The sequence below is a fragment of the Ahaetulla prasina genome, chromosome 1 (assembly GCF_028640845.1).
Source record: "Ahaetulla prasina isolate Xishuangbanna chromosome 1, ASM2864084v1, whole genome shotgun sequence".
Lineage (NCBI taxonomy): Eukaryota > Metazoa > Chordata > Lepidosauria > Squamata > Colubridae > Ahaetulla > Ahaetulla prasina.
In genome coordinates, this window is record NC_080539.1 from 209,951,900 (window position 1) to 209,977,558 (window position 25,659).

Sequence of the window (25,659 nt, forward strand, 5' to 3'; positions counted from 1 at the left end):
TTTTACCTTTAAAGACAATTTTACTTTATTGGGCTTTCAACCGTAGCTAAAATTTATCAGTGTCCAACTTGGAGGAGAATTGATTCTTTAAAAAAAACACCAATATTTTTATTGATTTGATGTTTTTGTAATCATAACATGTTCTAAACCCACCAATTAATACGTATTTAGATTCCAGCAATGCTTTTGCACATAGATCTAGTAGTTTCAGGTCCTTTGATGTTTCACTGATGAAAGTATGAAAGCTCCCGCATCCATGTACTTCATCCCTATTTTCACATCTACAATGACTGTTCAAGAACCACCTTAGCGTACATATATGCCCATGTGAGTACCTGCCTTTCCTTGTGAACTGATGTATAGACCTTTACATGTGCATCTGATCAAATTCATGGAGAACTTTATAAAAAAAGAAAAGAAAATAACAAAAGCTGCTTTTTTGAATTCTGTAATATGCACCTCTGGTGTTGAGTCATGCTGGCCACATGACCACGGAGATGTCTTCGGACAGTGCTGGCTCTTCGGCTTTGAAATGGAGATGAGCACCGCCCCCTAGAGTCAGCAACAACTAGCACGTATATGCAAGGGGAACCTTTACCTTTTACCTAATAATCAATTATTCAGAGGCCCTTATCACAATTATATTGGGTACAATATTATCTTCAGTTTTCCTCTCTTCCAATATTCCCAAAAGATCAATAGAATAGAATAGAATAGAATAGAATAGAATAGAATAGAATAGAATAGAATAGAATAGAATAGAATAGAATAGAATAGAATTTTTTATTGACCAAGTGTGGAATTTGCCTTGGTGCATATGCTCTCAGTGTACATACAAGAAAAGAAAAGAATTCTAAGGTACAACACTTAATCAAGGTGATATATTTAGTTCCCCTTCTCAATACTGTTTCTAAAATGTAGTTAAACTCAGAAACTATGGTGTAATGGCTGGGACAGAAAAAAGAACTTGAGTTTTCCACTATCCTTATACTTTCCACTATCCTTTACATTCCTCCTAGTGCATACTGTTGTATTGTTATCTATGTTAGTTTCACCAATACATGTATTATTGTATGCATTCTTCCTTAAAACAATTAATTTCATATGCATTTTGTTGTTTGTAAATTAACATGGCAAAAAATCAGAAAAGGTAATTACCAGTTGTCTATAAATTTGAAAATTGCAAATCAGGTATGTTTGTATTAAAGTGCAAGCACACCAAATTCTTCAAATTCATGCCTAACTAAAGTTGTCAAGATTCAGGAACTGTGATGCTTTAAGATCCTGGACTGTGATACAAGCCTTTTCCCAAATATCTAATGTTCTTGATTCCAATACTTATCCAAGGAAATCTCATCCTTTCAAGAGATTTGCATAAATCCTTCCTTAATTCCTTTCCTTCTTGTCCATTCATGTATCATGTCCCTTGTGTAACCTTCAGTTAGACAATAAGAGTTATTTATTTATTGGACTTTTGACTCATAATTGATGTGAGGGAGAGAGGGGGGAAGGGAGAGGGAGAGAGAGAGGTAGTGGCGCAGTGGTTAGAATGCAGTACTGCAGGCTACTTCAGATGACTGCTGGCTGCCTGCAAATTCGGCAGTTCGATCTCACTGGCTCAAAGTTGACTCAGCGTTCCATCATTCCAAGGTCAGTAAAATGAGGACCCAGATTGTTGGGGGCAATACTCTGTAAACTGCTTAGAGAGGGCTGTAAAGCACTGTGAAGCAGTTATATAAGTCTAATTGCTATTGCTATTGATTCCTGGCAACTGCCTGGACTAATCCCTGCCATTTTCTTGGCAAGAGGTTTGCTCTTGCTTGCTTCCTAGGGCTAAGAGGGAGGGACTGGCTCAAGACTACCCAGCCAGCTTTGTGCCTAAGGCAGGACTAGAATTCATGGACTCCTGGTTTTTAACCTGGTGCCTTATATGCTACACCAAACTGACTGTCTAATTTACTATCACTTGACACAAAATTAATATGGTGGCCTAAACAATCAATCAGTTTTCTTATGGTCACAGACCAGCAAATGGCCTAAACAAACACTAACAGGGTTAGTGAAAAAGACAGAAAAAGCAGAAGCAAAATTGTGGAATTTGTCATAGTATCTGTGTTACCTTCTCTCCTGTCCCATGATTCACCTTGTTGAATTATTTTTGTTCATAATAATAATAATAAAATATTATTATTTTATTAATACTAAAATATTATTATTATTTTATTATTATTGTTTTGGAATAGTTTATTAATCTTCCTGAATCAAACCCACCTGAGCTACATTCTTCCTGACCTTTGTTGCTTGGGAATTCTGGGATTTATCATCTTAACACAGGCAGAGTATATCAGGATAAGTAAGACTGGTAAAATATTTCCTCAGAATGCTCCTATATAATGTATTCCGGCATTCTTTTTAAGCAGAAAGATTTCATAATGGCCACTGAAGACCATTGTTGACACTGGAACATCTACCTTAGACCCAGAGCATGCTGATTTCTGTTTTTATGATTTCTCTGTTATCTTAAAGAGCCTAACAAAATTAGACTCACAAAAGAAAAAAACAACAACAGAATGGCAAGAAGGTGCATGGCATTTTTTGTATATGTATTTGTGTGCTTGTATGGCTGTTTATATGCGTGGGTGGGTGTATGTGTTGCAGTTGGCTGTTTGAAAGCACTGCATGTCAAGAAAAATTATTCAGCATGATAATATAAAGTCAGTGGGAAACCTTCTCACTTCATTAAATAGCCCCACCAGAAATCTCAAAGCTATATAAAAAGTAAATTGGTTTACTGTAATCTGTACTATTTACCAAGGCATCTTGTCTCTCATTTTTCAATACAAGGCCTAAAACCATGATGATAAGACAGCTTTCAACCCATTTTTCTTCGTAAACATTAAGCTCTGTTTCCAACCCTCTTTTTATCTATCATTAGCAAGATTATTACTTTGGTTTTGACAAGACATTTGACCGCTTTCCTTCAGGATGGGTCTAATATCTTATATTATTTACCTCAGTCCAGGAGCGCAGAACACAGAATTTGTACCAGCAGTACAAATCTTCCAGCAATTGGAAAGGTCAAACTTTCTCCATAACCAGATTCTTCCCCAACAGTATCAGCAAATGGCATAACAGTTAATACTAAACCATCCTGTTCCCCCCTGGGGCTTGAACCATCAAGGTTTGAAAGCAATGTGCAGAAAGAAAGGAAGGGCAAAAACAATAAAACTTGCCCACATTTCTCTTTTTGGGAAGGCAATAAAAACAGTCTGCTCCGAGATGTGTGCCAAGAATACTGAAATTGAAACTTCTGAGACCTTTAAAGAAAATACTTTTCACTTAAAAGGATTGTCAGTCTAGTCCAAGTGGTTCCAGAAATCTGCAGCAATAATAAATGAGGGGCTTGGTTTTCGTAATTTCTGCTGTATGGATTGGTTTGCTCCAATTCATTTTAGATTTCCGCCGCATACTTTTTAGTAATACAACAAGATGTTTTGACACAGAATTAAGGATGGTGGGTTAAAAGTATCGCTGTTTCTTCTGTTGATTACCAACAGACAGTTGTTTAACATTAAAGATGCTGGAGAATGGCCTGGTGAGAACAGGAATATTACTGTAGATTTGTTTGATGTCACAATACTAACCCCATTTGGTTGTTCCTGGGCTGGAGAGCATACCATCTGAGCACAATGTCAGCCTTCCTTCCCACCAATGTTAGCTTTCCTGCAACACTCAAAATTAGGTGTCAATGTCTCCAGGATCCCCACTGGCCAGTTCATACAGAAGCCAAGCTGTGCTGTAGACAATTCTCTGCAGGGAAGTTGATAGGACTAAAGGGAAATTGATGGGGATAGGCGATGATCCAGAATGTTAATTCATTGGTGCCTGAATGGGATTCCTACACTGTCATTTCCAACTAGAAACATTCAATCCACTCTGCAGATGTTGAAGATATCTACGTTGAAGCCAAAAGCTAAAGTATAGTTAGGAAAGTTATTCCAACCCACCACCCACTGCCTAGCCCCCATTTGGATTAAATAGCATTTAAACAAGTTATATATTAGGGGAAATTGCATAAGACAAAAATGTGTTGTTGGGGTATAAAAGAAAAACACAAAATATGTATAATCAAATTAAAAATAATACACAGACACACACACACATGAAAATAATTGTGGATGTCAAGAGTATTTAAAAAGAAAACTATTCTGGAAGTGAGGATGGAGACTGGGTGAAATAATATAGCAGTAGATGCAGCACCTATACAGATAAGAGTTCTATTATTCTACACACACACATATACACACTAGCAAGGGAACTTCCAATTACAAATCAAATGCTGCTTGGGTGAGAAATTCATTAATGAGAAATTCAAGAACTTCATGTTCAAGCACGGCTTTTCTGGGCAGGGAATATTAGGTTCATATCATGAAGGATCTCTGTCTGTAAGATTACTTCTGGATATAATAAAACCCCAGCTTGCTCGTATCAAATGTGTAGCTCCTTGTTTCTCTTTATTTCCAACCTAATGCCTCAGAATGTTCACACCTTCCCATGAATGCAACATCCTTCATGACTTAGGGAGAGTAAAGATATTAAATTATTGCATTTGCATGTAAACCTACTGACTTTGAAATACATGTAAACCCACCTTAATAATCTTTTGGTTCATTAAGCATTAATTTCTCTGGAGATTAAAAAAGGCCACATTATTTTTTTGGATGCAATTAAAAGTTATATGAATGTTATGACTAAATAAGTGTGAAAAAATGTAACTGAACTTTATTTATAGGGAGGGGACTAAAGTGGGTTTGAACCCAGAAGTATGGATTCTATGGGACACCATCAAGCTTGTTTCTAACGGGACATCACCTTCAGTGTGATTCCAGGGGCACCTAAAATTGAGCTGAATATAAATCACAGCAGAGTCGGATGGAGAAACTGCAGCACTGACTTAGTGGCGGTACATTGGTTAGGCGTGGAGATGCCTTGGAGGGGAAAAATGATGGGAAATGGCCTCCTAACTTTGTGATGTAGCATGCTAATACGTAAGGAGCAGAACTCGCATTGTGATTTCATGAGGTATGTTTGGTGTTCAGAGGAAGGCTCTGCTTGATGCAAATGCCCCTGTAATCTCTTGTACCACCATATTAAATACACATGCTGGTGAAAAAAGAAACGAATAATGAAAGATATAACTTGGGTACATATGTAATAGTTTCAAATGAATATGTAAGTAAAGTTTTGAAAAGCTGATGCATAAAGCTGATGCTAGGCTGCAAAACTCCAAGTACCTAATTAGATGGGAGCAAAGAGATAAGAGAAAACGTTAGTTCTTTGCTGCCATTGAGTAGACCTTGCCAAATTCTAAGCTATGTAAACCTGGAAGGATAACTGTGAGGACAGAGGGATCCAACTCACACTTTCAATTGGGAAATGTGAATTTGTCTTCCCTCTTTCATTCCTAATTGAATGCTGTGATCCACAAAGGATCACCAGCTGTTCTGGAAAGACAATCCACCTTTTTTTCCTCAGCATTCCAGATCACAGCAGACTTTTTTTTTCCAGGTGTTCTGTAGCCAAACCCATTTAGGCAGGGGTTTTTTAACAGCGTGAACAGGCCTCCTGCCAGCCTGTCCAAGAAACTGTCCACACAAAGGGCAGATTAAAAGAAATTCAGGGACAAAAACCATTGAGATATGCCACTGCTGTTGCATTCATCATCATCAAGGGCATCATCATTGTCATTATTAATCTCTCTCCTTACATTACTGCCACTTTATCACAGTTAATGACCCATTCCCTGCACTACTGCACTTTAAATCTATGTCTTATTTTATTAAACATATATTCTGGGAAGAAAGATCTTTGCCACTTGTGCCACTGCTCCACAATCTCCTTCCCACAGCTTGTGTAAAGCTTTCATATTAGCACCCGGCAGCCTTTGGATTGTTCCTGTCACAGAGGTTAGGTTATTTGTCTTTATGCCATGGGACTGGATTGTACAGTTATTTGATCAAAAGTGAGAATTAAGCAAATGGCTTCATTTTTCATTCTTCTGGTACTTTATTTACTTTACTACCCAATATCGGCTTTTCAAAATCAAATCATTGCAAGTAAAATCTTTGATGTTGTTTTAATACATAGGAATTAGAATGTCTCTTAACGTAACCTACCTACAATAAATATACATTTGACTCATTGATTCCTTCTCTTTGGATAGTGTTCTTATTTTTCTTTGACTTTGGTAACTGACTTCCTATTGGTTTGAGATTCAAGGTTATGTAGGAAGCCCCCACCCCAGATTAAAATATTCTTTATTCTTAATATTAAAAAGAGGCAGGATAGAATATTTCCCAAAGGAGAAGAGGAGGGAAAAAATCTTAACAAAGACAGAAAGCAACCCCAGTCTTCCTGCCACAGGAAAATAGATTCAAGCAGATGCTTGAAGAGGCTGGTCTTTTGGAATGGAGATGTTGTATTCATTCAGAAAGACTAGGCCATCCTATTCATAAACAAAATGCCTTCAGCCATAAGCTGCCACAGAAGGTTGGAGCTGATGGGATTAAGAATTTTTATCCCCCCACCCAAATTCTAAGGACAGGACATGACCTTTAGGACATAACAGGATTCACCCACCACCATTCAAATAACAAAAGACACAAGGCTCACTACTTTGCACAACCCCCTGGAGCATCTCAATCACCAAACCCTAGAACCCTCTAAACTCCATCCATTCACTCAGCCAATGAGTCAGTCATCCCAGAAACATGCTGCTGTCACTGAAGTTTCTGGAAACCAAATAAACAGAGACCTTCTTTCCTTGTAGCCGGCTTCCATTTTATTTCCAGCATTTTTCTCCCAGCTTTGGAACCGGACTGGATTTTTCTTCCAACAGTTATGCATACTCCAAAGTCCAATTCATACACTCAGTTCCTGATTAGACAAACTATTTTCTTCTCTTCCATTCCTACTCTTCTGGCTTTCTTAATTTGTGCATCCTAGTTAAATTGAGCCATTGTCAGCAATTACTTTTCAAGAAGGAAAATCTGGGTAAAAGTTCACATTGCATTAATTAGATACTGTGCAGCTGTCTTTATATAAATCCACCTTAGTGTAAATAATTTTATTACAAGCACTGGTAAGAAAGCGGGGGAGTTACTCTATTCATATGCTTTATCAGCATCTCTACAAAAAAGGGAGACAACATGTCACAAATCTGTACAAAAAGGGTGGGGCTTTCATTGTGGCATTGCATCCTCCATCTTGCAGATTTTTACCGCCCCATGGTGCTTCATTTGTACTGTATCTGACCTAGATGTCAACTAAACTTTGTCTTCGCTTCCATTCACAAATAGTATTCCAGGTATATGATTTCAAGTTATTACCATGTATGTTATCATGAATATGCAGACTGCAACCTCCAACCCATGCTGACTGAAAGGCATCCAGGAACAAATCGGCATCTGAGTTTCATACACACAACCAAAGGGAGAGATTGTTTTTATGAATAAAGTCACAGCCAGATGCCCTAACTCTTCCCTCTGCTGGAAACAAAAAAAGTTTTGTTCTCTTAAAAATAAAATCAGAACTCTGGGGAAACAGAACAAGAAACTGCTCTTTTCTCTATTCTGGGAAAACACGTGAGGTAGACTGATTCTCCAACAGCTCTGATAAATTGCTATGATTATTCCAAGAAATAAGGGGAGATCCTAGGAAAAGAACCCTGTGGGTTTTTTGTTTTTGTTTTTGTTTTGCTTTGAGGGAATTCAAAGAAAGAAGAAAGAAAGAGGTAAGCAAGTTTAGTCAGAAGACTGCATTCGAATTTTGATCTTTTCCTCCTTTAGGCTTATTGTCTCTTGTACTTATTGTCCAGCATAGGTAAGGCTGCAGCCAAGAAGATGTATTGCTTCTTATTTCTTGGGAGCTAATGTATAATTTGGAAGTGGGGAAGCCTGCCTGCATCATAAATTATAGCAGATCAATAACATCTAGTTATCTACCACAAACTGAATTTATTTTGTAATTCACATTTCATATATAATTATTTTAGTTTCTTTTTTTTTAAGTTTGGGTTGTTGTTTTTTTATACTGCTTCACAGTGCTTTACAGCCACTTTAAGTGGTTTATAGAGTCAGCCTATTGCCCCCAGCAATCTGGGTCCTCATTTTACCGACCTGGCAAGGATAGAAGGTTGAGTCAACACTGAGCCATGTGAGATTCGAACTGCCAAACTGCTGGCAGCCGGCAGTCAGCAGAAGTAGCCTGCAGTACTGCATTCTAACCACTATGCCACCACGGCTCTTAAACAGGTCTTGTTTTCATTTATCACCTGAGAGTTTGCCAGGCTGATTTTTCTCTAAAAGGGGGAGGAAGGACTGAAAACTCTAGACACAGACCTGTATGCTAAGAGGTCAGGAGGTGATACAATAGTAATTATTTCATTTTTTTCTTCTCTGCCTCTAATTTTTATCCTTTTCATGTTTACTCTGAAGGCTAGAAATCAGACCATTGCAAAATAGTGTCCTCAAGATTCGAGGCCCAAAAGAATTTCATGGTCAATAGTACTGAAAACAAGAAGTCTAATATCACAAATAGGGGTAACAATCTCTTATATCAAATGTACATAAAACAGTATTCTCTTATGTCAGGTAATTCCTCATTTCTGGAATCAATAGTTTCAGAAATGTATATGTTCCCAAGATTCAAGATGGCGCCACCGAAGGCTGCCTTGGTGAAATGCTCTCTAATGGTTTCTTTATTTTTCATTATTCTCTGTGACTCACTATGGATTTCTTACTCACGAGAAGTGTTGTACCTTATGATTCTTGATGAATGTATCTTTTCTTTTATGTACTCTGAGAGCATATGCACCAAAACAAATTCCTTGTGTGTCCAATCACACTTGGCCAATAAAAAATTCTATTCTATTCTATTTTTAAGTAGTTTATTGTACATGGCATTTGTTTTTCCAATCCTTCTCTAAAAGTAATAAATTGTCTAATTATTAATTATATTTCTGAGCAGTGCAACTTCTAGATGACTCTAAGGAGCTTACAAAATATTTCCCCCCACAATGGATTGAGGGGGCTTTGAAAGACCATCCTATACTGTCATTATACTTTCTCCCTCAGTGAAGCATATAATTTGCAATTGAATTATCCAGTTTCCATGCTGACAATTCCAGTAGAAACAAAGGACATTTAAATATCGAAGGGTCTGCCACAAACAAGGCATCAACCTATTCTCCAAAAGCACCTGAAACCAGAACAAGAAGCAATGGATGGAAACTAACCAAGGAGAAGCAACCTGAACTAAGGAGAAGTTTCCTGACAGTGAGAACAATTAATCCATGGAACGGTTTACCTGCAGAAGTTGTGGGAAAGTCAACAACGATTTGTCTGAAATGGTATCGGGTTTCCTGCCTGAGCAAGGGGTTGGACTAGAAGACCTCCAAGGTTTCAACTCTGTTATTCTGTTATTTGGCTTTCACAAATATCAGATTAAAGTTTAATAAGACTCTGTAGTTCAGAACAGACAAAAGACAATCTGAAGAAAATATGTTAAATAAATAAATGATTAAATTCTCAGTGTTAACTAAGCACCGTGTTTTCATGCGAATGTGTAGTGTTTCCTAATCTGGGGGCATTATTAGGAAAAGGTCCCCTACTTTTCTAGAAAAAAAAATCGGAAAAGAATTAATGAAGGAGAACAATATTAAAACTAAGATTTCAAGCTTGGAAATACATATTCTGCCTTATAAGACAAATTTCCATCCCCAAAACAGGGTTTGTTTAAGGAACTTTTGTGGCTTCTGCCATTTGAGCTATGTATTTTCCCCCATCACAATGCAGATACATTTGTTTTGATCTATGCATACTGGCTTAAGTGGCTATACTTTAACTACCAAACAGGAACATCTTTCCTCCTTCCCACAGACAGAAATGGGCCACCTCAGCAAGGTCATGAGAAATCTAAGAACTCTAGATAAGGCATGTTTATTGAAAAAAGAAGAAAGCCACAACTAAGGAATTTCAACATCTGTTATCTTTCAAGAACAAACCATATATGCAGAAATTATGTGGGGTCTCCCATCTCTGTCTTTCCTTTGTTTTTGTAATTGTCATATTTACTATAATTTTGTACCTCATGACTCTGTGAGAACTATCACACTTCCTATGTCAATAATTAGGGTTGAGTAAATACACTAAAACCTCCTTTTAATTCACTGGTTGGAAGGAAGGACATTATTAAATTTGAATGTCCATTAAATCCAAAGTGACATAATGGACATATTTTTCTACAATTTTTCTAATGATGTAATCAATATAATCACACCATTTATTTCAGCTGAAGTAATTTTGTAAACATTTAAACTGAAACAAATGACATATCTATGTCAATTACATAATTATGCAAATTATGTAAATCAGCATAAATGACACAAATGTTTCTGTTTCAAAATAATGGAGTGCTTGGAGGTGAAGTCCAAATTAAAACTTCATTTCCTATATCTGAAGACTGATGAATGGGGATCCACAAAATCAAGATTTTTTTTTAGTATAAGGGAGGGAGGGAGGGAGGGAGGGAGGGAGGGAGGAAGGAAGGAAGGAAGGAAGGAAGGAAGGAAGGAAGGAAGGAAGGAAGGAAGATATTGTTTCCTGATTGCTTATTTGTAGCCTATGACTATCATTAAGTGTTGTATCATTAAGTGTTAAATTTGTACCCTATGACTATCACTAAGTGTTGTAAGTGTTGTACCTTGATGAAGGTATCTTTTCTTTTATGTACACTGAGAGCATATGGACCAAGACAAATTCCTTGTGTGTCCAATCACACTTGGCCAATAAAAAATTCTATTCTATTCTATTCTATTCTATTCTATTCTATTCTATTCTAGATGGATGGATGGATGGATGGATGGATGGATGGATGGATGGATGGATGGATGGATGGATGGATTGATGCTGGACTTGTCAGCTGGAAAGCCGACAGCTTGGGTTTGAGACACAAGCACTGTTCGATGAGGTGAGCTCCTGTTACTCTCCCTACTCCTATTAACTTAGCAGTTTGAAAGCATGCAGATGCGAGTAGATAAATAGTTACCACTTCAGAGGGAAATCATTCTGTATTTTCGTGCTGGCTACATGATGATGGAAATGTCTCTCTGTCAATGCAGGCTCCCTTGGCTGAGGATCAGAGATGAGCAGTGCCCCCTTGAATCAGTCACAACTGGACAGGGAAAACCTTTAAAACCTTTAATGTGAGAAGTCAAGTTGTGAAACATTTCCATGTCAAAATATCACAATGCTGCACTTAGTTACTTTGAGGCTACCCACAGCAATGTGATTTGTTATTTGACACAATTTTTGTAGCCAAGCTATCAATCAAACAGCTGGTTTAAAGTTTAGTAGTCTCATCCAGGCATGGAAAAAAATGAATTTTAAGACTAAAGGCAAGGTTATGTTATATTATGTTCAATGCCCAAATATAGCTCTTAAACGAGACACATAAACAACATTCATTATGGTATGTGTATTGATGTAATAAACTTCTTATCATTCCATTGGTTGTTCTTTAGAAACAATCAAAGGTCAAGTGACTTCAGACACGGTGGTAATTCATTCTTATTTTCTTCAATTTAGAGTTTTTGTTCAGCTACGATATACATAATTGCCTGTGGCATCAAGTCCTAATGTGTTTTCTTTCAAAACAATCAGCATTTTCCTCCAAATTGTCTATATTATTAGAAAAATGCAATCACCTTCAAAGGTATTGTTGTTCCCATTCCAATCTCTCAGAAACAGATCAACACGTAGAAAATAAGCCATTTCTCTGACTTGTTAAGGCTAGTTATTTGCTACAAGGTAAATCCATAGTGGGACAAACTCTAATTATAAGAAACATGCAAAGAATAGTTAGGACCATTGTTTTCCCCCATCCCACTTCCAACATAACTTTTAAAAATTCCTTTTTAGTCTTTGAAATGTAGAAGAGAACTAAAAGGTTTCTTGAAATTTTAAAATTATGGTTCATTTACGAAGAGAAGTTGCTTTGATTCTCTGGTGTTCCATGGAATGACCATGCTTAGTAACATGAGCTTTTATCCCCTTTAGAGACCTTGCAACAAACAATGATATGTTGAAACTGATTCTTTTTAATGCCAAAATTAAGGATGTTGGGAATTTAAACTCTGTGAACTTCAGTACAATATAAAGTGTGACTTGATCACATCTTGGGATTGTATCAGAGGTGGGTTTCAGCAGGTTCTGACCAGTTCTGGAGAATGGTAGCAGAGATTTTGAGTAATTCGGAGAACCGGTAGTAAAAATTCTGACTGGCCCTACCCCCATCTATTCTCTGCCTCCCAAGTCCCAGCTGATCGGAAGGAAATAGGGATTTTGCAGTATCCTTCCCCTGCCACACTCACCAAGCCATGCCCACCAAGCCATGCCATGCCATGCCACGCCCACTAAACCATACCCACAGAACCGGTAGTAAAAAAATTTGAAACCCACCACTGGATTGCATGCCAAGGAACTTCAATGGGCTTTTGCAGGTTTTTAGCCTGCAGCTGAAATTTACAATTGTCCTGAGGATGAGGACATGTAGAAAGACTAAACTCCCAAGTTCCTCACATATCTGGTTCCTGTATAGTTTTATATAATGAGCACAAAGTCTGCAATAGTTTTGGGTTAGGATCGGGTTTTAAGTTGGATTGAAGTTTAGAAGTACATTCAACTACATGTGTTTGCAATTCCTAGTTCTAGTATCCCAGATACTAGTTCTAGTATCCCAGATATTAGTTCTATAAACTCAAATGTTTTATGCCACGCCCTCATACTCCAACTTTCTGGGGACTAAGGGGCACATCTGAAGTCTTTAATGCATCCAAAGTGCACAAAATGGAAGTTTGCCTATTCACAAAATGGCTGCTGGTTGAAAACATCCTCTAGCTCAGTGGTTCTCAGTCTTAGCAACTTTAACATGTGAGCTGGCAGACTTCTGGGGAAGAGATGGTGAACTGAAGACAGCTCTATGACTGAATGAAGAGCCAGTTGTTCTGCTAATAGACCAGGAAGTTAAATGGCAATTCTTAGCCAATCATTGCTGTAAAATACTATAGGGGCTTCTGTGCCATTTGGCAACCTGTGGCTGAGCACAGCCCCCACCCCGTAGGGAGACGCATCACAAACTAACACCAATGGCAGCGTGCCATTGTATTGAATCAGTAAACTATCACTAGACAGAAGGTTTTTTACTGCTTCGAATGCCCTAGCTTCCGCCTTTCCCCAAGACCACACAGCTGTCTTCGTTAGTAATTTGTGGAGCGGTTCGGCTATGGTCGCCTTATTTTTTAAAAATACCGCGTAAAAATTGACCAGACCTAAGAACGCCTGTAACTCCGTTTTGTTTTGGGGAGCTGGGGCCTTCCTGATTGCCCTAACCTTGCTCTCAGTGGGGTGGATTCCTTCCTTCTCTATCTGATAGCCCAGGAATTCCACGGATCCTACCCCTATCTGGCATTTATTCAGTTTGACTTTGAGACCGGCGGACCGGAAAATGCCCAGAACTTTTCTCAACCGTACCCCTAAGTCTTCTAGATTTTCGGCGGATACCAGTACGTCATCAAAGTACGGTACCACCCCGGGGAGTCCCTGCAATAGCCGCTCCATTAGGTTCTGAAATAACCCTGGAGCCACACTAACCCCAAACTGTAACCGGGTGCATTTAAAAGCACCCCTGTGCGTTACGATCGTTTGTGCTTCGGCTGTGTTGCTATCTACGGGTAACTGCTGATAGGCTTGGGCCAAATCTAGCTTGGCGAAGACCTGGCCCTTCCCCAAAGAGTGCAGTAAGTGTTGTACTACTGGGACGGGGTAGGCACTCTTCTGCAACGTTTTATTAAGCGTTGCCTTGTAGTCAGCACAAATCCGGACCGACCCGTCCGGTTTGATCGGGGTGACTATGGGTGTCTCCCACTTTGCATGGTCAACTGGCACTAGTATTCCCTGGCTTACTAGTTTGTCCAGCTCCCGGTCAATTTTGGGCTTCAGGGCGAACGGGACCCTCCTAGCCTTTAACCGGATAGGGGCAACCTGTGGGTCAAGGTTAAAGGAGATCAGGGTCCCCTCGTACTTGCCCAAACAGTCTTTGAAGACGTCCCCGAACTCTTTTATTAGTGCATCCTTTAGGTCGACGTCGTTCCGGAAGACTCCGGTCACTCCCATGCCCAATGCCCGGAACCAGTCCAGTCCCAACAAGCTCGGCAAGGTTCCGTCGACCACAGTGATGGGCAGGGTCTTGTTGTGTTGTCCATACTTGACTTGGACGGACGTTACCCCTCGGACGGGGATGCGATTTCCTTGGTAATCTTGTACCCTTAGTTTCTGTGGTTGCAGCTTGCGCTTCGCGACAGCTGGCAAACGTTTCACGAGAGTGTCCCAGGACATGATCGTGATCGATGAACCAGTGTCCACTTCCATTCGGCATGGCACCCCTTCAATGTGCGTTTTAGTAAAAATCTTTTTTTCAAGGCGCGTGGCTGCTTGGCCTACTCTCATGGCAATCTGATTGAGTTTCGCGCCTTTTTTGAATCGACCAATCACGGGCCTCTTCGTCGTTCCCGCGCTCTGATTGGTCGGTTTGAATTTTTGGCGGGAAGGTTGGGGCGCTCGACAAGCCTGTGCTATGTGCCCCTTCCTTTCGCATCGCCAACAAGTCGCATCCTTAAATTTGCAGTCTTGTCATTTGTGTTGTCCCCCGCAACTCGCGCATTCGTCCCTGTCTTCTTTCCTTGGCCTCCCGGTGTGGAAGACTTCTTCCTCTTCCTCGCCGTCCTCTTCGGCCTGGACTTCCTCATTGTGGACCGGGGTTGTTTTCGCCCCAGCCCCCATCGCGATCGGTGTTTGCAAGGTTTCTGCCGCTTGGGTGGACATCTCGTGAGCCCTGGCCTCGTCCAAGGCGACGGCCAGTGTTAGGTTGCTTCTGGACAGCAGCCGCCGTCGCAATCGGATGTCTCTGACCCCGCAGATGAGTTGGTCGAGTAATGCGTCTTCCAAGTCTCGGTATTCGCAATGGTTAGCGGCTTTTCTCAGCGCTGCCATGTATTCGCGAATCGATTCGCCCTCTCGTTGCATCCGTTGCCGCAATTCGAACCTTTGAACAAATTTTGAGGGCGTCGGTGCGTAGTGAGCCCGAAGGGCGGTCTGCAGGGTTTGCCACGGTACCGACTGTACCGGCGTTGGCTCCGAAAGCGACTCTGCGGTGTCGAAAACTTCCGAACCGCAGTGGCTTAGGAAGTATGCTCTCTTCCTGTTGTCGGAGACCCCCTGGAGTTCGTTTGCTTCGAGGAAACACTCGAAACGAGCCATGTATGACCCCCATTTTTCTTTGGCTGGGTCAAATGGCGCTGGAGGTGTATAGCTGGACATCGTTGCTATCCGCCCTTATTTTGCTGGGTTCGTTCCTGGCGCTCTTTTGCCTCGAGATCCCACCCTCGTCGCCAGTGTTAGATTCGGGCAATAACGAGGCAGGAGACCAGATGAGTGACACTCTGGATTTGATTTTTCTCTCTAGTCAGTGGTTGAGAGATCTGGACTTAAAGGAAATAGTCATTGAACCTTTGTCATGGTCAGATCACTCTCTTCTTCGCCTGGACTTTCTGACCGCCATTCACCACCGCAGGGAGGCGGAGCCGATACGTTGGTTCCGCCCCAGGCGCCTGATGGACCCGGATGGGTTCCGGACGGAGCTTGGGCCATTCCCTGAGGGTCTGGCTCACGGCTCGGCTGAGGAACTTGTTGCGGCCTGGGAACGGGCCGCGGCGGGGGCCTTAGACCGTGTCGTGCCTTTGCGGCCTCTGACCCGGCGCAGGTCCCAACCGGCTCCTTGGTTCTCCGAGGAGCTGAGAGGATGAAGCGCGGAGAAGGCGCCTAGAGAGTTCCTGGAGGTCTAGCCGCTCGAAGCTGATCGGACACTAGTGAAGTCCTATACTAGGACTTACCTAGTGGCATTGAGAAGCGGCGTAGCTCGCCTCCTCCCTCATTGCATCGGCAGATAACCGCCCAGCCGCCCTGTTTGGTGACTCGCTCCCTCCTACACCAGGGGCGGGATGACCCGTTGCAGGGGCGTGCTGAGGAGTTTAACGGTTATCTATCGATAAAATCGTTCAACCGGGATGGTCTGGACCAAGATTGCGGTGATGCGGGTGAGATGCTCGAGGCGGTCTTGGTGACATTGTTTGGGATGAGTTTGACCCTGTGGCTCCGAGGACATGGACAGGTTGTTGGGTAGGTTGAATGCCACCACGTGTTTACTGGACCCGTGCCCTCTTGGCTGGTGCTGGCCACTCGAGAGGTGACACGAGGCTGGCTCAGGCGATTCGACCGCTTCTTTGGTGGAGGTGTCTTCCGCCTGCCTTGAAAGAGGCGGTGGTGAGGCCCTCCTTAAAGCCGTCCCTGGACCCGGCTGTTTTAGGTAATTATCGTCCGGTCTCCAACCTTCGCCCGCGAAGGTTGTAGAAATATGGTGGCATATCAATTTCCCTTGCACCTGGATGAAACTGTCTATCTAGACCCGTTCCAGTCCGGTTTCGGCCCGGCTACAGCACGGAGACGGCTTTGGTCGCGTTGGTGGATGATCTCTGGAGGGCCAGGGATGAGGTTGCTCCTCTGCCCTGGTCCTATTAGACCTCTCAGCGGCTTTCGATACCATCGACCATGGTATCCTGCTGCGCGGTTGGAGGATTGGGAGTGGAGGCACCGTTTATCGGTGGTTCTCCTCCTATCTCTCCGACCGGTCGCAGTCGGTGTTGACGGGGGCAGAGGTCGGCCCGGGCGCCTCACTTGTGGGTGCCGCGGGGTCGATCCTCTCGCCTCCTGTTCAACATCTACATGAAGCCGCTGGGTGAGATCATCAGTGGTTTCGGTGTGAAGTACCAGCTGTATGCGGATGACACCCAACTGTAACGGGTGCATTTAAAAGCACCCCTGTGCGTCTGATCATTTGTGCTTGGCTGTGTTGCTATCTACGGGTAACTGCTGATAGGCTTGGGCCAAATCTAGCTTGGCGAAGACCTGGCCTTGCCCCAAAGAGTGCAGTAAGTGTTGTACTACTGGGACGGGGTAGGCACTCTTCTGCAACGCTTTATTAAGCGTTGCCTTGTAGTCAGCACAAATCCGGACCGACCCGTCCGGTTTGATCGGGGTGACTATGGGTGTCTCCCATTTTGCATGGTCAACTGGCACTAGTATTCCCTGGCTTACTAGTTTGTCCAGCTCCCGGTCAATTTTGGGCTTCAGGGCGAACGGGACCCTCCTAGCCTTTAACCGGATAGGGGCAACCTGTGGGTCAAGGTTAAAGGAGATCGGGGTTCCCTCGTACTTGCCCAAACAGTCTTTGAAGACGTCCCCGAACTCCTTCATTAGTGCATCTTTTAGGTCGACGTCGTTTCGGAAGACTCCGGTCACTCCCATGCCCAATGCCCGGAACCAGTCCAGTCCCAACAAGCTCGGCAAGGTTCCGTCGACCACGGTGATGGGCAGGGTCTTGTTGTGTTGTCCATACTTGACTTGGACGGACGTTACCCCTCGGACGGGGATGCGATTTCCTTGGTAATCTTGTACCCTTAGTTTCTGTGGTTGCAGCTTGCGCTTCGCGACGGCTGGCAAACGTTTCACGAGAGTATCCCAGGACATGATCGTGATCGATGAACCAGTGTCCACTTCCATTCGGCACGGCACTCCTTCAATGTGCGTTTTAGTAAAAATCTTTTTTTCAAGGCGCGTGGCTGCTTGGCCTACTCTCACGGCAGTCTGATTGAGTTTCGCGCCTTTTTTGAATTGACCAATCACGGGCCTCTTCGTCGTTCCCGCGCTCTGATTGGTCGGTTTGAATTTTTGGCGGGAAGGTTGGGGCGCTCGACAGGCCTGTGCTATGTGCCCCTTCCGTTCGCAACGCCGACAAGTCGCATCCTTAAATTTGCAGTCTTGTCGTTTGTGTTGTCCCCATAACTCGCGCGTCCCTGTCTTCTTTCCTTGGCCTCCCGGTGTGGAAGACTTCTTCCTCTTCCTCGCCTTCCTCCTCGGCCTGGACTTCCTCATTGTGGACCGGGGTTGTTTCGCCCCAGTCCCCGCGATCGGTGTTTGCAGGGTTTCTGCCGCTTGGGTGGACATCTCGTGAGCCCTGGCCTCGCCCAAGGCGACGCCAGTGTTAGGTTGCTTCTGGACAGCAGCCGCCATCGCAATCGGATGTCTCTGACCCCGCAGATGAGTTGGTCGAGTAATGCGCCTTCCAAGTCTCGATATTCGCAATGGTTAGCGGCTTTTCTCAGCGCTGCCATGTACCGCGTCGATTCGCGCCTCTCGTTGCATCCGTTGCCGCAATTCGAACCTTTGAACAAATTTTGAGGCGTCGGTGCGTGTGAGCCCGAAGGCGGTCTGCAGGGTTTGCCACAGTACCGACTGTACCGGCGTTGGCTCAAAGCGACTCTGCGGTGTCGAAACTTCAACCGCAGTGGCTTAGGAAGTATGCTCTCTTCCTGTTGTCGGAGACCCCTGAGTTCGCTTGCTTGAGGAAACACTCAAACGAGCCATGTATGACCCCCATTTTTCTTTGGCTGGGTCAAATGGCGCTGGAGGTGTATAGCTGGACATCGTTGCTATCCGCCCTTATTTTGCTGGGTTCGTTCCTGGCGCTCTTTTGCCTCGAGATCCCACCCTCGTCGCCAGTGTTAGATTCGGGCAATAACGAGGCAGGAGACCAGATGAGTGACAACAGCTCTTTAGTTTATAGTGAACCCAGCAGCGAACAACAGACAAACCCCTCTTTATATACAGTTCAGTCGGAGGCAACAGCCAATCAGCAACGTGCTAGTTCCCGCTCTAATTTCCCTCCAAAACTCTTAAAGATACATTACAGGAACAGAGACCATTTCCATATCATGCCAAGAGAACTGGGTAAATCAAAGAAGTCACCAGGGTTCAAGTTCAATTTGAAGGATTTTTTGTTTGTTTGTTTCAGTAGAACAGAATTCAAAGAAATGAGTTCCTTCACTTAAAGTTTGAAAATATTGTAAGTTATGTAAGAGGGGGGAGAAGCAGTTTTCTCAGATATATTTTTCAGCATTCAACCAGGATAGACATTTTACGTTTAATCTTAATCTTAATGATATATTCAGTGATGGGCTGCTGCCCGTTCGCACCAGTTCGGGTGAACTGGTATTTCCAACTTGCGGCTGGGCTCACCCACTCGCCCTGGTGCTATCACGTCCTATATAATTGCCAGTTTTTTCAATGCCCGCCCCCCCCCCCCCGCTTTTTTGATGCCGCGCGTGCACTCATATTTTCGGTTCCAGGCGGACCGGTTGTTACAGTATGTGACGCCCACCTCTGGATATATTTGTCATTTGTTATATTTGTACACACATTTTTCTTACTATTTTTTTATAGTCAATGTTTGTGGTTTGTTTTCTTCTTCTTCTTTTTTCTTTTTTTCTGTATTTTAATTTTGGATATAAATAAAAAAAAATTGGAAAAAAAGAAAATGTTATAGGTTTGTTTCTTACAAAATGTATGCTTTTCCTATATACAAAATGTATGTTTTTCCTATATAATGTCTGCTGCTTTCATAAAAATTAGATAATAAAGAAGTCGAAACCCACTATTTTGGTTAAACCTGGCAATTTTTATCCCTACATAAGGGTTTCATATCCTAAACTTTTTAATCCAGTACTGTAAAAAGGGAACAAAATTGAAATTTATAAATATTTATAAAGATTTATGCAATCTATAAGCATTCTACTGATAAGCCATGAGAAATGCAGAAATATTAATTTCTTAAATTGAAATTTGGATTCAGGCTCTGAGTTAAATTAGGAAGCACCAAACGGCTCTGAGGCAATGCAGGTTATTTACCAAACCATTGAACTGAGTGCTAAACAAAATCTTTTGGCTTGAACAAATCCTTAAAAATACTTTTTAAACTGAATATTTTTTTTAAATGATCATCTCTGCTTGTACATGGGGAGATTAAAAAGGATCACATGAATGGAGCAACAAATAGATTTAGATTATAAGTGAGCAGAGACAAAAGTGATGTAGATCAAGAAAACAATCAGAAAAAAACCACCAATCTTTTCTTCAAAAGCACAATTCCTGCAAATATCAAAGGAAAGTTCCCTGGCTAGTCCATATCCTGTAGATATTCATTTGGCATCATTCAGAAAAAGAACCTTCTCTGTCTTTGCATTCATTCATTAGGATACTATCTTCTTTAAAGATACAGGACATAAACCAACACAATTTCAGTTCAAGTGTCTGCACAAAACGTTGTTACCCTAGAACATTATGTCACTTTGGCATAATGTATTTCATAATGCAGCTCTACTACTATGCCTGCTGGCATTTCATATGCTAATGTTTAAATATTCGTAGGGGTGTTTGTATGAATGTATGTATGTATGTATTTGTGTGTATGTATATATGTGATGGTATTCAGCCTGTTCTCTCCAGTTCAGGAAAACCGGTAGCATCGGCTGCGGGTGGCTCCGCCCACCCACCCGGATGTAATCACATTCCATTTATCCACATTTTTGATGCTCTGCTCATGTGCGGAAGGCCCTGTGCAATCACAGAGGTGGTGCGTGCTCACATTTGCGAACCAGTAGCGAAGGTAAGTGAATATCACCCCTGATGTATATGTATATACATATGCATATACTCCATTCACAGTCACTTGTGTCTTAGTCATCTCCCATATGCTACTCTTGAAGAACATCTGGAAACTACAGCTGATTCAAAATGTGGTGGCACAGGCAGTTAGGAGTGCTCTTTGCTCTGCACTTATTATACTTCTGTTTCATGTGCTACATTGACTGTGTATGTTTCAAGGACATCTTGCCCTGCACCTGGAGTGCTGTGACTGGGAGGCATCTCCAATTGGGATGGTGCATTGATTGGGCCAAGTGATGGACATGTGGGTGCTAGGCAGAGATGACTTTCTTTTGGGTGGGGAAAACCTGGAAGCTTTCAGATTTAGGTTTTCCCAGATGTGCCAATATGACATCTCTAATAAAATGGAACTTTGAGGAATTTCTAGTCTCGGAGACTTCTTTTGTTGGGGGTGTTATACTTGGAATCCTGACAGGATCTGTATCTCCTTAGTTCAAGACCAATATCCTAGAGGAGGAGGAGGAGGAGGAGGAGGAGGAGGAGGAGGAGGAGGAGGAGGAGGAGGAGGAGGAGGAGGTTATCCATTCAGTTATGTCCAACTCTTGGTACAATTCTATGGGCTAGTCTCTCCACATGTTCTAATCTTGCACTATTTCTTTGAGTTGTTCCTACTGACTAAACTATACTAATTCTGCATTCAGAAGAGAGTGAGGAAAGAAAGATGCACAAGTTCTTCCATATCTTCTTTTTAAAAGGCAGAAAACATATAAGCCTTTGCCTATCCATAGATTCATTTCCTTCCATTGTTTGATAAATGACCCCAATATTTACTTTGAAACAAATGTCTCTGTCTTGGCTGCCCACCTACAAATAGATGTTTCACAGTATAAGATAATGCTGCAGCTGAAGAAGCGATTATGCTAAACTTGAACAGCTGGAAAATTATGTGAGGTACATTGACATAATCATAGCTAAGAAAAAAAATAGGCTGAGGAAGAACATGATAGCTCTGTATAAATGTATCAGAACAGATAACAAGCAAATGGGGAAAGCTTTTTAGGATAAAGAGAAAGAGCTAATGACTACAAATTGAACATTAACAAATTTGGACTGGGAACAAGAAATATTAAAGGTACAGAAATCCAAGAAAAAGTTTCCAGGAACAGGAGAAGATGGATACTGATATTAGGCCCAAAGGAGAATCAGATACATCCATTGAAGAATAAAACCCCAGGGTTTCCTGTACTGTTATTTCGGTTATGACATAAAGATTTCAAGATGAGTTTAATTCCTTTTCCCTTCCATTAAGACATGCCAAGCAACCTTGTCAGGACATCTAAAAATTGAAGAAAATGTCAGGGATAGCATTTACAAATGGTTGCTATGGAATCATGGCCATTTACAAAACAGGGCAGGTCTATATTAAAAAGAAGTACATTTAAGGTATATACTTAACAAAAAGTATCTTTTAAATAACTTTGTTCTTAAAAGAATGATAACGTTGATTTCTTCCCGTCCTTCAGTAAAATAATTTTCTCCCACAATTTTCTCCCTCCTACTTTTATATTTCATTCAAAAATGGATGTTACCCGTCCATCTTAATCCCATCAGTAATGCATTTTAATTCAAGAAGAGACAGAGACTTCTGAAAGATGCCGCAAAGGCTGTAACTGAAGCGCTTGTAGGTAATTTTGCTGGCTAGATCTAGTCAAAGTAGTTATTGTAGACCAGGCAGCAATTCCACCACTCTTAATCAGAAGTGCTCTGGGACATATTCTGGAGAATGCATTATCATTGATGATGGTGGGTTCAGCTATATTGGTTCCCATAGGAGAAAGTGCCATTTCTGTTCTGCAAGATGAATCTCATCTATGAACACCTGGTGTTCCACCATCATTATTTATGTTTAGGTCCTCAACTCATGAGTGAGTCATCTCTGCTTGAAAGGCTTTCCCTGAGAACTAAAGTAAAGGTAAAGGTTCCCCTTGCACATATGTGCTAGACGTTCCCGATTCTAGGAGACATTGCTCATCTCTGTTTCAAAGCCGAAGAGCCAACGTTGTCCTGAAGACGTCTCTGTGGTCATGTGGCCAGCATGACTAAATGCCAAAGGCGCACGGAATGCTGTTACCTTCCCACCAAAGGTGGTCCCTGTTTTTCTACTTGCATTTTTTACGTGCTTTCGAACTGCTAGGTTGGGAGAAGCTGGGACAAGTAACAGGAGCTCACCCCATTACGCGGCACTAGGGATTCGAACCACTGAACTGCCGACCTTTTGATTTACAAGCTCAGCGCCTTAGCCACTGAGCCACCGCATAGCCCCTCAGCCACTACGTAGCCCCTCCCCGAGCCCTAGTCAAGGGCATTTAGCAAGATTTTTCCTTTACTATATTCCTGAACTTTGTACTGTGTACATTTTTTTCCTTCCAACAATCCCAACTCTCTCTCAAACATTTTCTGCCTCTTGCTGTCCCTCTCTTATTCTGATGCTACATGTCTCTTTTCCTTTCTACTTAGTGGGCCACCAAAACAGACTTGCTTAATAAAAGATATGAGCAGATCATTTTCTGATTGCTTTTAAAATTCAGTTGAGGGCCATAGGCTCACAATTTTCATTAGCTCCAAGCGTTGCCAAAACTAAACCCAACAGGGAATCTGAAGCTTAGCTGGAAATAACAACATCAATATAAAGATAAAGAGATATTCCAGTCCCCAGTAACTTTTGTACGTTCTCTCAATTGTCATAACCTGCTGAAAATTTAATCAACAGAATTAGGTTTAACCCCTTAAGAGAACTTCAAAGGTATTAGAATAGAAAGACACTTCCTAGGAATAAACTGGATGTAATGAGTGAGAAATCTTTTCCAAAACTTTAGAAAGTTAGTTTCTGCTTCCACAGAATTCCACAGAATTCATATTTTTATGTTTTGTTATTTACAGTTGGATTTTATGTTTCATATGGTATTCTGTCCCCTGATGGTATCCCTCATATGGGAAACTAGAGTTTGAAGGAAAAGTAGCATTTTTGGTAATAAATCAGGGGTGAAATCTACTTACCTTCCTTACTGGCTTAGGAGTGCATGCGCCATGCATGCGCAGAAGGTAAAAAACACATTACTTCCTGGTTAAAACCAGGAAATATTGACATCCGGGTGGGTGGGTGGAGCTCCGCTCCTCCACCGCTACCGGATCACTGAACTACTGGCTGGATCGTGCGATCACTACCGGATCGCGCGATCCAGTCCGATTCGGTAGTATTTCACCCTTGTAATAAATATTATTTTGTTAAGTCGATCCTGCACCACAGAAATAACTAACAACGTGTATTCTTTGGGGTTGTTCTTCCAGCATTCAGCCAGGTTGACACACTGAATGCTATGGCATAAAACAGTCTAAAGAAATGGAATGTTCAGGATTGCTCTTCCATAGAGAAAATCAAAATATCCCTTTTAATGGCTTTGCTAAATTATTACAGTATAATTACATAATGTATATTGCAGTACATAAGTATAATGTACTGCAATGCAGGCACAAAACAGAAGAGCAAACATGGATTAAATTTGCAAAGTTCAATGTAACACATTGTTTGTATTCCTAAGAGCCTTTTAGCTAATGTAAGACATTTTTAAAAAGATATGCATCTTGAAGAGCTTATAGGATGCAAGAAAATGTCGGCATTGTCAGTTGCAGTACTCATTTGAGGAACGGAATAAACCACATGCTACTATGAGCAGAAGCAAGTATATAAACATTTTGAAAAATGAGCTGAAGTCAAATGAAAGGGTGTTGGAGGGTTTGTTTTTAATTTCATCTGCCCTCAAAGTAGCTCACTTAGCCCAATTCCTTCTTTCGACAGAAACCTCATACAAGAACACTTCCCAAAAATGGATTTATTTCTAGGGTAGCATATTTCTAGGGTCAGGAGGAAGACTTCCACCCACAGGAACATTTTAAGCAAAAATTTACATGAGAAAACAGTCACAAGAAAAATCAACAACCTCCGAACACCGATTCCAGCCTAGTAAGAGCACATTTCAATTACCAGCAAATGCTTATTAGCCTTACTAATGCCTTCTTTTTCTGCAAAATATAATTCATTACTGTTTATTTCACTAAGCTCTTTCTTTACCATCTGTTCTGTGTGTACCCAGCTTATTAAAAAAAATACAATTTTTTTTAATCAGCTTTTTTGAACCTTTGGCCTTCGAGGGGCATTTTGGGGACTGTGCTCAAGTGAGTGAGAAAAGGACAACAATTATATTTGATTAAATGTATGTTCATTTCAAATGTAAGATATAGTCAATCAGGTAAATAGATGTCAAGAAGGAAGTACCTTCCCAGATAGACCAAACAAGAAACAACCAGATGAGCTAATTGTACTTTATTGAAAGGCTATTTTAACAGAATCTTGCAAGTTTGAAAGTATAAACTTCCTTCCTTCTCTTTTTACAGCCTGATAAGATAGGGAGGTTTTTTCCTGTTATGCAGCGGAGGACTCCCACACTTATTCTATTATACCCTAGGCCAGGGGTCTGGAACCTTAAACACTCAAAGACCCACAAAGGTCCTAACTGGAAGCCCCCGCATTCAATTCTGGAGCCAGCCGGAAGTCCAGTTCCCCCACCATAGAATCTCCTCCTAGCGCGGCGTCCTTTTTCCTCTACCTGTTCTAACCGAAAGATGTATCAATTGTGGATCCAACTAGCAACAGGGAGCCGCAGCAGAGGGATGAGAGAGCCACATGTGGCTCCAGAGCCACAGATTGCTGACCTAGGCAGTATCTCCCTTTCCCTTTTTCTTTAGGTCATCCCTACATATTGTCACAGCAGAATTAAGATGATTACTCCCTATACTTTCAATTGTTTTCCCCTTCTGTTGTATTAAGTATGAAAATTTGGTGGTAGTAACTGAGGAGCTACAGGGCCACATCCAAGGTTTTAGGGGCTGCATCCCTTGAAGCCTCAAACTGTGTATACCTTGTTTATAG